Below are 11,019 nucleotides of genomic sequence, written 5' to 3'. Positions count from 1 at the left end.
CCTTGTACAAAGCTCAAGTCCAAGTGGATCAAGGACCTCCACATAAAACCAGATACACTGAAATTAATCGAAAAGAAATTAGGGAAGAACCTCAAGCACATAGGCACAGGGGAAAATTTCCTGAACAGAACACCAATGGCTTATGCTCTAAGATCAAGAATTGACAAATGGGACCTCATAAAATTACAAAGCTTCTGTAAGGCAAAGGATGCTGTCAATAGGACAAAATGGCAACCAACAGATTGAGAAAAGATCTTTACCAATCCTACATCCAATAGAAGGGTAATATCCAATATATACAAAGAACTCAAGAAGTTAGACTCCAGAGAATCAAATAACCCTATTAAAAATGGGGTACAGAGCTAAACAAGTAATTCTCAACTGAGAAATACCAAATAGCTGAGAAGCACCTAAAGAAATGTTCAACATCCTTAGTTATCAGGGAAATGCAAATCAAAACAACCCTGAGATTCCACCTCACACCAGTCAGATTGGCTAACATAAAAAACTCAGGTGACAGCAGATGCTGGAGAGGTTGTGGTGAAAGAGGAACACTCCTTCATTGCTTGTGGGATTGCAAGCTGCTACAACCACTCTGGAAATCAGTTTGGCGGTTCCTCCGGAAATTGGACATAGTTCTACTGGAGGACCCAGCTATACCACTCGTGGACATATACCCAGAAGATGCTCCAATATGCAATAAGGATACATGCTCCACCATGTTCATAGCAGCCTTATTTATAATAGCCAGAAACTGGAAACAACCCAGATGTCCCTCAACAGAGGAATGGATACAGAAATTGTGGTACATCTACACAACGGAGCACTACTCAGCTATTAAAAACAATAAATTTATGAAATTCTTAGGGAAATGGATGGATCTGGAGAATATCTTCCTGAGTGAGGTAACCCAATCACAAAAGAACACACATGGTATGCACTCTTTGATAAGTGGTTATTAGTCCAGAAGTTCGGAATACAGGAAGAACAACCCACAAACCACAAGAAACTCAAGAAGAAGGAAGACCAAAATGTGGACATTTCATTCCTTCTTAAAAGGGGTAAAAATACCCACGGAAGGAGTTGCAGAGACTAACCATGGAGTAGAGACTGAAGGAAGGACAAGCCAGCCTGATATAGCTGTCTCCTGAGAGGCTCTGACAGTACCTGACTGATACAGAAGTAGAGACTCACAGCCATCCTTTAGACTGAGTACAGGGTCCCCAATGGAGGAGTTAGAGAAAGGTCCAAAGGAGCTGAAGGGTTTGTAGCTCCTTAGGGCGAACAACAATATGAACTAACTGGTACCCTCAGAGCTCCCAGGGACTCAACTACCAACCAAGGAGTATACATGGTAGGACTGATTGTTCTGACAGCATGTGTTTAGTAGAGGATTGCAAAGCTGATCATCAATAGGAGGAGAGGCCCTTGGCCCTGTGAAAGTTCTGTGCCCCAGTGTAGGGGAATGCCAGGGCCAATAAGTGGGAGAGGGTGGGGTGGCACGCAGGGAGAGGGGGAGGCAATAGGGCTTGTTCTTGTTGTTTTTTGTTTTTGTTTTTGTTTTTTTGGGAGGTGAGGGGAAACTGGGAAAGGAGAAATCATATGACATGTAAATAAAGAAGATATCTAATAAAAAAAGGAAGAAAATAAATGCTTTTGGTTAATTTAAAAAAAGATATTCTTAGACCAAAATAAATACATAAATAAAAACAAAGGTAAACTGTGTTTATTAACTATAAATTGGGCTTGCTCTAGTTTCAGGCAATGAAAACAGAATTCTTCACAGTGAAATCTAAATATGAAACAGCCATGTACAGCATAAGAAAGCAGGAAATCATTGGCTAAAAAAGTATTACTGTGAAAATGGTAAAAGAAAATTTAGTCATACTATTAAAAGCAAAATTCAAAAGTATTTAAAAGTAGCTGGATCTAAATTTGTCACTCAATAGATAGAAACTATGATATCTAAAACCACAGTGATAGGAAATAGGCAAAAGTGTAGAGTAATTGCATGTATGTGAATTTAAGTAGTTATTAGACTTAAAAGGCGTGTATAAATACATCTTACATAGGTATTTATATAACTGCAAAGGAAAAGCATAAAAAACATTGTATAAAAGCCAAGAATTATGGGACATGTTTTTAACCGCAGCACACATGAGGCAATGCAAGTGGATTGATTGCTTTGAGTCCCAGGCCAGCCTGGTCTACATAAATACTTCCAAAACTGCCAGGGCTACATAGTGAGACTATCTTAAAGAAACCTTGCATTGAATGAAGACAAAAATAATTTCAAGATTATCAGAAGAAGAAAAGAAAAGAAAGGTAAAAAAGGAAAGCAATGGGGAAGAGAGAAAATTATAAGAAAAAAAAAAGACAAAACAGGCAAAATGTAGCAATAGCATATCTCTGCTTATGACACTAATTCAAATAAACTCCCTAACAAAAAGGTAGAAAGCAACTGAGTGATAAATACCAAACCCAACTCTGCACTATCTAAAAGAAACCCACTTTTAAATTTTCATTTGTTTAGTTGTTCCTCATTTTTTTAAGTGTATGTTGTTGACCCCAGAGCCTCACACTTGCCAGTCAGAATTTAAACATGCTGTCCATCAGTAACCCCCAAATTCACTTTGGACTCAAAGACATGCACAGACTAGAACTTGAGTCATGTAAAAGTCCACATGCAGCAGTAGCTATCCTCACCTCAGATAAAATAGATGCAGTTGAAACAGGTTAATAAAGGAAAAAATTATTATGTAATAAAAGGGTCAATTCAGCAGGAAGATATAAAAATTAAAAAATATATACACCTAATATTAGTAGATGTAAATACATAAATAAACCTTTGCAGATCTAATAGAGCAATAATAGTAACACAATAATAATAATAATAATAATAATAGTAATAATATTTATTATTACTATTATATTATACCATTTATTATATTATACCAATATTATACCATTTATAATGATGAATTTAAATTTTAGATACAAAGTCATAAAGATCTCACAGCTTGAACTATACCAGATCAAACAAACCTACCTCACATATATACCAGACTTTCTGTAGTAGTAGTATATATTTTCTTCACATCCACACAGAGTGTTATTTAGAAAAGACCATGTTTTGCCATAAAATAAAGCATAAGAAAATTTGTAAGGTCAGAATTATACCACATATTTTGTCTAGCCTCAGCACAATGAAAGCTGAAAGCAGTCTTCGATAAACTAGAAAAAAAAATAACAAAGAGAAGGAAAATAAACAATGAACCTAGATAGTCACCATATTCAAGAGGGAATGAAGAGATAATTTAAAATGTCTTGAATAGATGCACAGACCCAGAGCCATAGTTTATGCAGAGAGAGAGAGCTTAAATTGGAGATCTCCATGAAATCCCTCCACTCAGAGCTCAGGGAATCCTTTGAAAGAGGAGACAGAGAGAGTCAGAGGGGATGCCTGACACCAGAACAATTCACTCTGAATTAAAATGCACCTGAGAAAGGTGGATAAGAGCTCACAGAGACCAAAGCAGCAAGTGCAGTCTACATGGATCTGTACCAGGTCCCCTGCATATGTACTATTGCTATTAGCTTAGTATTAGTTGGTCTATGTCTCACTTGCCTACTCTTGGGACTCTTTTCCTCCTGTTGGGTTGCTGTGTTCAACTTTGATAGGATAGTTTTTGCTTCATCTTATTATATTTTATTTTGTCACGTTTGGTTGTTAACCGTTAGAAGCCTGTTCTTTTCTAATTAGAGGCAGAAAATGAGGGTATTCAGGAGGAAGGAGAGATAGGTAAAACTGGAGGAGTAGAGGGAGGAAGATTATAATAGGGATATATTGTATGAGAAAGGAATTTATTTTCAATAAAAGAAAAATATTTTGATTTAGAAGGAAATGAAACATGGGATATTTTAAAGGCACTAATAGTATGGAAGGTTAATGATTAGTGAATTTCTGTATTTCAAAGAAGTTACCAGATCAGCAAGCTATCTTTACATCCCAATGGTCTTCAAAGGGATAAACTAATTAGATTATTGGAAGGGATAAAATAACAAAGTTAACTAAAATAAACCAAATGCTGGAAAAGCTACATAGAAAATGTGGTCTAAAATTTGGGATTGTTCCTAAATGCAAACAAAATTTAGAAACTGGATGAAGACAAAAACAGAATACTAGTATAAACAAAATCAGAAATGATACAAAGGTTAAATAAATACTAAACAAATTATAAAGTTCATGAAACTATAGTAATGTCCACAAACTAGGTTATCTACAAGATAGGTACAAATATCTTCTAACATATAGCCTACCAAGAAATATTCAATAGGACAATTAAACAAGATTGGACTAGCAATTATAATCTTCCCAAATATAATAATATGAAGATGAGATAGCATCATAACTGACATATGACAGAAAATGACTAATACAAATACTCTTAAAATAAATAAATTCAGCAGCAATACAGCAAAAATACCTGAGTTCAAGGCCAGCCTGGTCTACAGGGAGAGTTTCAAGACCGCCAGGGCTACAAAGTAAAACAGTGTCTCAAAAAACTGTGTGTGTGTATAATGTATATGTATATGTATACATACATATATATGTCAATAAGTATATCAACCAATATACTTAAAAAGGACTGTGAGATATCTGTCTGTCTGTCTGTCTGTCTGTCTATCATCTATCTCTCCCTTATCTCTATATATCAAAGTCCCTTTTTAATAAGGCGCATAGCATCAAACTCAAATAAAGCCCATGGCATCAAACTCAAATAAAGCCCATAGCATCAAACTCAAATTCCATGATCCAGTATAAGGCAAAGATTGTCACTATCATTACCTCTATGCAACATAGAATTTGATCCACTAACAAGTCATAAGATAAGAAAAACAAACAAAGAAAACATTCAGTTTGAACAAATGTATGAGCCTATTTAAATTTCTGAATACAAACACTCACATTGTATTGTTATACCAATTGGACCAATGTATAAATGAGATTTCTACTTACATTATCATTCCCAGTTAAGATGTCATCTCAAAAGAAAAATAACTGGGAATAAATTTGGCCAAGTAGGTAAAAATCAATGCATGCTGTAAAATATAAATGTTAAAAGAAACTGAAGACACATATATCACATATATACAAAAAATAGCATATATTTGTGTAACAGAATAATAAATACTATAAAATGTCAATTCTCTCTAAGTGATATACAACTCCAACACTATCTCTATTAAATACCTATAACACATTTTCACAGAAATACAAAAAAATAATACTAAAATTAATATGTAACCATATGATCCCAAATAAAGCAGTTCTAAGGAACACAAGGAAAGCTTGAGACACAAAAAATTTCTAGTATTACAGATCCATAATAATCAAAGTAGTATTGCACTGGCTTAAACCCAGATTCAGTCCCCTATGGAGTACATTACAGAAGCAAAAAGTAAATGCAAGTATATGTGCTTGACTTACTTGTAAACACAGACACTAGGAACACACAATAGGACTAGGGCTAGCTATCTCTTTAGTAAATGGTGTCAGGAAGGCTGGAGAAGTGGCTCAGCACTTGAGAATGCTTGCTGTACTTGCAAAGGACCCAGCTCAGTTCCAAGTACCCACATTGTGTCTCATAATTATCTATAATGTTAGTTGCAAGGGATTCAGTGGCTTCTGTTCATACCTGGCACAAGTCATGTGTGTGGTCCAAATATATATATATATATATATATATATATATATATATATATATATATATATATACACACACATATATATGTATATATATACTTATATATACATATATAATATGTATGTATATTTATATGTATATATGTATATGTATATGTATATGCAGGCAAAACACATACACATAAAATATAACTTGAAAAAATAATGTCAGGAAACAGAACATCTAGATGCACAGGTGAAGAAGTAACATTACTGAATTCTATCTTACAAAACCTAACAAATCTATACAAAAACTCTGAAAAAAAAAAAAAGAGTCCTAGAAGAGAACACGATCAGAAACCCCTTGATGTTGGTCTCGGTACATTCTTTTAAAATTTTTCTGTTAAAGCTCAAGAAACAAAAGCATGTTGGGCATGGTGGTACATATTGTTCGTCCCAAAGGTTCTGAGGCAGAGATAAGCATATCTTTGTGAGTTCGAAGCCAGCCTGGTCCGCATACCAGCAGACACTTAGTAAAGCATAGTATCAGAAAGGAGGGTGGGGGACAAAAAAAAGAAGAAAGAGAGAAAAACTGGAAAAAAGAAGGAAGACAAAAATCTAAACAAATATAAACCAAACACTGAAGAGTTTCTATACAGTAAAGGTAACAACCAAACTATATATATATGTATATCCTATGTGTATACACCTATATATCCTATATGTACATGAATATGTATACTCATTGGAGCAACATGTTATCTATGGTTCTGAGAAGGAATAATCATCAGTATATGTAAGGAATACGAACATTTCAATACAAATAAAAATAAGGGAATATAGTAAGTAAATGTTGGAGATTACCCAAATTATCTAAACAGATATTTCCAAAACAGAACAACCTGAAGAACTCATGAAAGTATACCAACAGATATCTGAGAAAGTATTTGCCATCATTAATCACCAGCAAAATACAACCCTAAACACCATTAGGTAACCCCTCCCTCATAGAATCTCTGTTTTTGAAGATATAACATGCTTCAAATATTGGTAATAGTGACAAAAGTTGGAACATAACTCAGTGGAAGAGTGCTTGTCCATCATGGCCACAGCCTGAAGTCAACACCCAGCAAATGAGAAGGAAAAATGCTGAGGTTTAGAGGGAAGGCGTCACTTCATAAGGTTGGATTGTTAGAGGTGGAAATTGCTGTAGTGAAATGAAAAATAGCTGTCTCCCAAAAACTTAAGATTGAAACCACAATTAGATACAGCAATGCCTCTTAGAAAACAAAACAGAGGACAGAGTAATGTAAATGACGTCCTTCGCTGGCTACCACACACACCTGCATGCACATATCTTAGCCTCTAATTAATTACATTTATTTGTATGTGTGGGGAGCCGCAGCTGCCACCCTATACATATATATTGAACACCTGGTCTCCGGCCAGAGCAGAGGGCATTGATAAACAGGCCCTTAGTTGGAAAAGCTGTGTGCTTCTAGTTTGTGATGCAAGCTGGCATGAATTCCCGCAGCCTATTATGCTTTGCCACATAGCTGATGCTGATTGGGACCAGGGAAAGTATTTAACCCAGAAGGGCTGGGGGCTGGAGATGAATAGAGAGACTGGAGAGAGAGTAAGTATGTGGAGATAGGAGTAAGTATGTAAAATTAGGGCTGGTGATGGGTTAGAGGTAAGATGTAGATTTAGAAGAGTAAGTATGTAGAGATAGTAAGTAAGTATGTAGAATTAGGGTTGGTGATGGGATAGAAGAGTAAGTATGGGATATAGAAGGGTAAGTATGATAGATAGGAGTAAGTATGTAAGGATAGAAGTAAGATGTAGGAATAGAACTAAGAATAGGAATAGGAGTAAGTAGAAATAGTAATAAGTAAGCTGTAACTAACAAGATGTAACTAATAAAATGTAAGTAGAAATAAGTAAGATGTAACAAGCAAGACTACAAGGATCCTAATAAAACTGCATGGGGAAGAACTCGTTGTTTGCCTCCTTACTTCTAACTGGACAGGTAAGGCGGCCGACATGTATGTTTTGGAGTATACCCGTGCAATAGAGGGCATGTTGAGAGCATAGGACAGTTTGCAGGATTCCATTGTCTCCTTCTACCACGTGGGATCTACTATGTGGGATACAACTCAGATCTTCAAGTTAGGGCCAAGGGTCCTTTGGCTGAGCCAACTCAGCAGCTCATGAAGAGTATATTCTTTAGTTGTCTCTTAAGCTAAACAAAGGAAAGACCAAAGTCAAATATCAAACATGTCAGTGTATCTTCCTTAAAGGGACATGGTCCCCCAAGGGGAAGTATTTCAGTAGGGGAAAATATTAATTGTCCTGACTAATGGTAGAACAGCATCTGATTCAGACATGAATTCAATATTCAAGAGATCCAAATGAGAGGCAGGTAGCATGGAAACTGACAGTGGTGGGTCCTGTTTCATTGTATGTGAAGAAGTGGTTGGCAGGGAAGCAGTATGAGGAGGATAATCATGTGAATAGACTAGGAACACACTCATGGGATTGAGTTTAGGCCTCAACATACCTGCATATTACCTTTGTGATTTTGGAAAAGGCCTGTGCTTTTCCATTAGGAGTACTATTACATAGAGCTGATTTTGTAGAGAAGCATGGATCAGAGTGTTTGGACATTAGAAACATTTCATAGATCATGATCATTAACATAGTTATCTAGTTACATTTTAAAATCAACACTCTCACATAGTTATTGTATTTCTAATTTGTACAAAGAATTAAAAGGGACCTTAAAGTTTCAAAACAAGAAAGCAAAAGATAAATAAATAAGTAAATAAATGAATAATCTGCTGCCATTTTCAAACTCATATCCCACTTTGCCTTCGGGAGTTACTGGCATCTCCATTATCTATGAAAAGAGGCCAAGAGAGAACACACTAATCACAACTCAGTTGACACTGAAACCCATCAGTGTCCAATTAACCTAGACTTCCCTTACACTTCCCTGGTCTCTGTCCTATTGACATTAGTGTCTGATTTTCTCCAAATTAACCCACTTAATACTCTACCAGAGATGCTTTCTGCGTTCTTCCTTGATTAAACTTTTCTATTTTCACACAAAATTGAACTCAGGAATCACTTTCTGGCAAACAATCTATCTCCACACAGCAGAACATCTGTGTCTCTTAGGTCAGGGTTTTCTACAACCTTTGCATTTGTAGCTCAAAGGATGAAGCTGGGCGGTGGTGGTGCACACCTTTAATCCCATCACTTGGGAAGCAGAGGCAGGCGGATTTCTGAGTTCGAGGCCAGCCTAGGCTACAGAGTGAGTTCCAGGACAGCCAGGGTGATCCAGAAAAACCCTGTTTCCAAAAAACCAAAACAAACAAACAAAGAAACAAACAAAAAAACAAAAAGCAAACAAACAAAAAAGATTGAGTATATCTATAATTCTGTTCAATTTCTTTCCCAATGGCAGGATTTTCCTTTTGACAACAATGTCTGACATAAGGTAGACATACAAAAATTATTCACTAAAATAAGTGGATTAAAAGGATTAAAACGTAGATGGATGGGAGGGAAAGAGGAAGGTAGAGGGCGAGGGGAAGAAAGAAGGGGAAGATGGATGGATAGGTGGGCATGTGGGTAGGTGGATGTGTGGATAGATGGCTAGATTGGTGGACAAGTGGGTAGACAGATGTGTAGATATAAAAAAGAGGGAGGGAGGGAAGGAAGGATGTGGGTGGGTGGGTGGATGATGGATAGGTGGATGGACAGATAGACAGATGGCTAGATAGATGGATGAACGAATGGGTTAGGTGAATGTATAGATAAATGGATGGAAGAGCATGTCAACTATTGAGAAGAATTAGAGCAAGATATTCCAGATTAAAGAAAAAGTAAAGTTCTGAGCTTACTAACCTAACACTGAACTCAAATTTGTGAACAGTAACTTAGATCTCACCTCTAATTTAGATCTAGCAGAAACATTGCCCAGTTCTCTTGTTGCTTCAATGTACCTGTACCCATGCCCTTCCCATGTTACTATAGGGCAAATGTCAGGAAAGGACACTAGTAACTGTTTGCACCTTGTAGTAATTACTAATGGGTGAGAAGAGACAATCCCATTTGTCTTTGTCATACTTTTTGTCTACACCATATCTCTGTCACTTTCCAGGAACACGCATGTCTTCAGTCCCTTTGCCTGATGTTTAGCAGGAGAACGTACACATTTAATTCACTGCTTGCTTTGCTTGAGGTCAACTCTGATGTCCCTCTATCCCTCCATTAGAGTTAAAACACATTTTCTTAAGACTGGGGAGGCTTAAGGGTTGGTTTAAAATAACAGCAGTGTGGGAGCAGTCCATAGTGCTTCGTATTTCCCCCTATGTATCACTTATTAAACTCCTGTTGCCCTGACCATTGTTGCTTCCCACTGAAGTCTGGTTTATTTACTTGAAAATCTGATTTGTTTCATTTTATTACTGTGTTTGCGAAGTAACTGATATCAGATTCGGAGGGAAAGAACTGCCATTTACCAGCAGGCTGTGATGGCTTTGCCTCGGTCTGCAGGCCTGATTTTGAGGCCTCGTCTGCCCTGGGGCTCCCACAGAAATAAGATTACTGGCAATAACTGCTTCAACTGCTTTGAATAACAGACACAACTCAGAGAGCATAAAATTAGCATAAACACAGCACTGGTGTGTTCCCTCAGCGGATATGAGACAGGCAGGCTATGGAAAATTGACTGCAATGGGGTCAGACAATGTAGAAATCTGAAATATAGGAAATACCGCCTAAGAGATCAAAGGTATTACCACCTCTCTCCTCTTCTTTATCTTCCTCTTTCTATATTCATGCAGTTTTAATGATAACATGTTAGCCATCGTGAAAATTAAAGATGCAAAATCACACAGCCCCCTAAAATGTCTGCATTATCTTTGCAGACAAATTATTATTAATCATTTCTCAGCTTTTTAATCCTAAGGGTAGAAAAATAAACACATTTCCGCAGTCATTTGAAATTGATTTTTCTTTTAGGGGGAATATTAGTTTGAGGATAGAGAGTTTTGCTTTAGAAAGGAGGTGAACAGCTGAAGCAGCACAGGGCTGTAGCTCAAAACAATTCTTCCCATATCTATTTATCAAATATTAAAATGGAATATGCTGCCAACAAATGCAATAAAGTCTAACATTACAGGGAAGAGAGTGACGCCATGCATCCCAACAGGCAGATGGGAGCTATGATTTTTGCTGTTTTAATAATATGTTGTCACATATGGAATACAATTTTCAATACAGCTGCATATAGATGGATCCAATTGCATATATATATATATATA

This window comes from Mastomys coucha, unplaced genomic scaffold, assembly GCF_008632895.1.
Source record: "Mastomys coucha isolate ucsf_1 unplaced genomic scaffold, UCSF_Mcou_1 pScaffold14, whole genome shotgun sequence".
NCBI lineage: Eukaryota > Metazoa > Chordata > Mammalia > Rodentia > Muridae > Mastomys > Mastomys coucha.
The sequence above is the reverse complement of the archived record's forward strand: the minus strand, read 5'-3'. Positions refer to the sequence as shown.